At 31.2% G+C, this 5,032-nt stretch overlaps 1 long non-coding RNA gene across 1 annotated transcript; it reads right to left on the bottom strand.

Annotated features, from left to right (window-relative positions):
* Positions 1-471: 471 nt before the first annotated feature.
* On the bottom strand, positions 472-4,758 carry LOC120945315. The gene is made up of 2 exons (XR_005750555.1): positions 4,265-4,758; positions 472-1,406 (listed from the first exon to the last, which is right to left on the bottom strand). It is a non-coding gene; the product is annotated as an uncharacterized LOC120945315 (long non-coding RNA).
* Positions 4,759-5,032: the final 274 nt, after the last annotated feature.

The raw sequence follows: 5,032 nt of genomic DNA, 5'->3' as shown, positions 1-5,032 counted from the left end.
GTCCTTTAACATCTAAATCAAATATACATATATATATATACATACATATATATATACATATACATAGAAATACTGTAGTCTACAGAAAGAATTATATTCCTAACTAAAATACGTTTACATCTTACAACATGTAACCTTATATCTTCATTTGCCATGATGGGGGAAGGTAGGATGTCTATATGAAGCCAGCTAGGCTAATGACAACCATATGCCAATTATACCATAGAAGCTTATGAACTATATACTTAAATATATAACAAATGATATAATTCACTTTTCCAAATCCAGACACTATATGGAATACTTTAAATATATCCAAGTCCATTATTCTCAAAGACCCAACTCCATTCATTCATGTGTTAATATTGTTAATAGATGAATATTAGATATTAAATTAAAGAAAATCTTTATAACAATTCCCTCTCAAAATGATTGATTAACAATCTTTCATTTTCCATCTAATCTCATTCATAATCATTTGCTTCACATATGTATTCATTCATATAAATCCTAAGATAATTGACTTGAATATATTCTCAATTCCAATTCCACATAAGGAAAAGTGATTTCAAAAAAACTTTTGCTTCATGTACCATAAAATATTTTTTTTATACCTTATTCATTTCTTCTTCCTTTTGCCATAAAATCAACCCCTTAATATTCCTAAATCCATGACTGTAGCATAGTTGTACAATACTTTGAAGTATGAATGTCACTTCAGAAATATATATTTCATATTTTCCCTCCAAATTGTGCTCAGCATATTTAACTATAATCCATACAACATTTCTAATAACCTTGTCAAAATGTAAATATAAAATATGTTCCTAACTTCAATTTGTTCATATATGTGAGATGACTTCAAAACTAAATGCATATTACAAGGTAAAGTTAATCCTAACTTGTTTATGTACCTTTAAGAAACATGTACTCTATCTTAATTAACACCAGATGTTCCTACTAACTAGACTTCATTGTAAAAAAGTTTAACCCTTTCAACTCTGAAAGTACACTACATGTGTTTTAAAAATTGGTGTGTAACAAATATCTCTTCTTGATATGAAAAACATATCTCGTCACATAAAAAGTTCATATATAAAAACTACAATATATCTGATGGATAAAATTATATCATCAGTCGTCAAAAATAAAAAGTCAATTGTTTTTAGAAATTTCCCTCTCATTAGAGGTATTGATTCTTCTTTCTTTTTCTTCCTCTTGTACTCCTGTACTGTAAAGTTGAAAAACTTTATTGAACATAAAAAGACAACAATAATTATGACAAATGAATCTCATATGTCATCTTCTCCCAGAACTATTTTCTTAAGTTTCAAAGGGCTTGTTTGCATCTGGAAGATCTTAGAAATATGACATTTCTCTTCTTTTGGTGACTCATAAGTCAGATCCTGTAAAAGAATGCAGCATCAATTTTTTTTGAATGAAAAAATACATTTTATATATCCTAATATTTCATCATGACATGAAAAACATATTTTGATTATAACATTTATAATTGCCTTACTTGACTTTATTTTTCTTAAACTAGGCCTATACTTCTTATACTATTTTCTGTGTATTTTAAATATTACAAGACGCAATTTCTCTTTTTTTGTCATGACTCAAAACATTGTTTTAACAAACACAGAAATGTTTTCAATCAACCCAGAGGACTGAAATGAAATATATCCATTCACTTCTGCCCTACAAAATTTCAGAGTAATGCGTGCTGTACTGTAATTTTTATCTTCCAATTCAGCATTTTCTGTAGAATTTTGGCTGAATGATATTTTTTGAGTAGCACATAGAATAACCTGCTGAATGAATCTTGATATCATCAACAAATACTGGCTTAAAACCTCTCTCAGCAGTTCTAAAAACATCCTTTTGTACACTTTGCTGAACATGTTCTGTTATTAAATCTACCTGTATAGATTTAGATTTTAACGTTTTAACAAATGGGCAATATCTGTCATATAATTCTCCTGAATTAATTCTCTGTAGGAGAAGTTTTAATGATTGATCAGATGTCGGTAATATGATCTGACTAGATCTCACAATCTTTTCTGTTACTTTAACTGCAAAATAAAGACTTAACAATTGCTTAGTATGTGCATCAAATGTCTTTTCCATATTTGTCAAACCTCTGGAGAAATATCCTATTATTTTCTGTTTACCGTTTTTTAATTGTGACAAAGTAACTGAAATCGAATTCTCTGATAAATCAGTGTACAATCTCACAGACATAGATGGACCAATTTCAATTGTACTCAATGAATGAGCATTCTGCACATCCCATTTCAACATTTTAAAGGCATCTGTCTGGGGTTGACCCCATTTATCAAACACATCATCTTTTTCTCTCAACAAATCAAATAATGGTTTAACTTTATCATCATACTTCTGTAAAAACTCTTTGCAACACTTTATTTCGTTCAAAAATTTATGTAATGCCTTGTAAGATGTTGGAACTGGAAAAGCAGAAACTTTTCTGATTTTTTCCTGTGATAATCTTCTATGTCCATGACTAATTTGCATGTGCATGAATATTACATGACTTCTCATCAATTGAACTAGTTCAGTATTCAGTTTCAGCCCTGCTGTTTCTAATAGCGAAAATAACTCTGACAAAAGATTAATGTGCTCTTCTGTAGTTTCTGTGGTCAACAAAAACTTGTCCACATGCTGGAAAATACATTCTGGTCTAGAGAATTTAGATAATACTTCCTGCAAACTCTCATGTACTATGCCATCACTAATGTCCAATCCTGGAATTAATCTAGTGAATGCATAGGTTTCTTTATTAAAGCTGAAGGCAAGTTTATATTGACAGCTTTTAGTTAATGGTACTGAAAACGTACTGTTGGCTATTTCCAATACAGAAAATATTTTAGCCTTGGCATCCATGTGTGACATTAAATTTAAATCAGGAATAATAGGTGTGTCATTTGTAATGCACTTATTCAATGCTCTTACATCAACTGATAACATATACTCATCATCAGCATTCTTGATAGGCCAAATGCAATTATTTACCACAGATCGTGTTTTCTTTAATATTCCTTGCTGTAAAAATTCTTGTACAATGTCAGAAACTGGACCTATTGCTTTTTGTGGCAACTTATTTTGACTTTGAGGTTTAGGATCTTTTCCTTCAATATCAATTTCAATATCTTTAAACACACCTGTGTCACTTTTGGTCTGACTCCAAAGACTTTTATGTGTTTGAACCAATTTCTTCAATACAAGATTGGCTTTTGTATGAGGCCATTTAAAATCTGAAGACATGTCAGCGACTGCTGTAGAAATGTTCCCAACATTACTGTAAATAGACTGATCTATTAAAATTGGAGCAACATAATTTAATGTTGGAGAAGTTAAAACTTCTTTTTTCCTTGATTTAGTCAATGGAAGTAATCCATTTATCTCATTGTCAGTATGGTTTGTCTTATTGATTGAACTGTCATTAACAGTCAATGTACTGATCTGCTTGACTTCTGAGGCATAAGGCAAGTCAATCGACTTTGAACAAGGATGAACAAATTGCTCAAAATGTTCCTCCTTTCCTAATTCCAATGTTTTTTCTTTGTGTACATATCCACTTTCTTTACTCTGAAAGCAATTAGCATTTCCTGTCTGCTCAATTCTGTCTGTGACGTGAATCTCATCATATCTGGGTGTGGCCATACACGTGACAACTCTGATTTCTCCATCTTTCCTTTGTGTGTTTAAACTCTGTCTATCTAGACTTTCTGTACATATTGTATCTTTATTCATTACTTTAGTTTTAAACAAAACTTCAAGTTCCTGGTCATATTTTCCAATTGACCGCTTTACCGGCACAACAGACTTTTTCTTAGAATCATCACTATCATTACTGTAGCTTAACTCTGCTTTAAACATTACATTATTCTGTAATTCCAACAACTGAATATCTTTTATTTGAATTGCACTTTGCAAATCATCTATTCGTTCAGTCAACATCGAACATTTAGTACATAGACTATTGTCCTTCCCTGTTGCACAATTATCATTCCTTTCAGGAGCTAAAATCATTGCATCAAAAACTTTAACAAGCTTCATCAAATTCCTAATCTGTTTGCTGAATTTCTTAAAAGTAAATTTTGACTTTTGGATCTCAATATTAGATTGTAAGCATTCATTGAACATGTACCTCCATAATTCATCATCTTTAACAAATTTTGACAGATTTTTGAATTCTAAATTACTCTCACTAGATAATTCATTAATAAAATCCATTACTTACCAATTTAGGACGACTTCTTTCACGCTTTCCCTCTCTTTACGGGAAATTACGTCATCAAGAAACAGGATTTTCTTACGTATGTAAACTTCTTCACCAAATAATTCTATGTTTCCAGATCCATTCGATGATGCTGAAAGTTCATTCGTTTTTATTTCTCCTTGAAGCTTGTCTGCATGATCAATGCTTGTTTTCCCTCTCGACAAGCGATAGGAGAAATAATTCAAAAACGTTCGATATTCAAGCAAATCGATTCTGGCTAAGGCTCGCCATTGAAATAAAGTCTGTATATCGGTATTATTGTATTAATAATCGATATTCATATTGATGAGAAAAGTTCCAAGAAAATCCGTTCCGTTCTTGTGTAAAAACTCCAAAATGTATTTAATGATAAAATAGTAAAATATCACATGAATATCATCAATTGTAGAATATAAAAAATAGCATCAATAAGTTTCTTAATCTTGAAATGAAAGTTGAATCAAATATATATCTTTGTATGTGTGTGTGTGTGGCTATGTCAGCCTTCTTCTAAGTGTGCGTGAGCGTGATCTACCATGTCAGCTCATTTCCAAGTGTGAGCTTGAGTGTGTGTCCCATTCAAGAGAAGAGAGAGCCCAAATATAACCTACCCCCACCCTTCTAAAAATACGTCATGTAACGGTTCATTTTTGACTTGTTCTACAAAAAACGCGCCAAATTCAAATCTTCCTTAGAAGAAAAAGAGAGGGTCAATTACTCTCAAATTCCTGAGGATAGGGCTGTAAGCTG

Source organism: Rana temporaria, chromosome 7 (genome assembly GCF_905171775.1).
Source record: "Rana temporaria chromosome 7, aRanTem1.1, whole genome shotgun sequence".
In the NCBI taxonomy this organism is placed as follows: Eukaryota; Metazoa; Chordata; class Amphibia; order Anura; family Ranidae; genus Rana; species Rana temporaria.
This window is presented reverse-complemented; position numbering and strand designations above follow the sequence as displayed.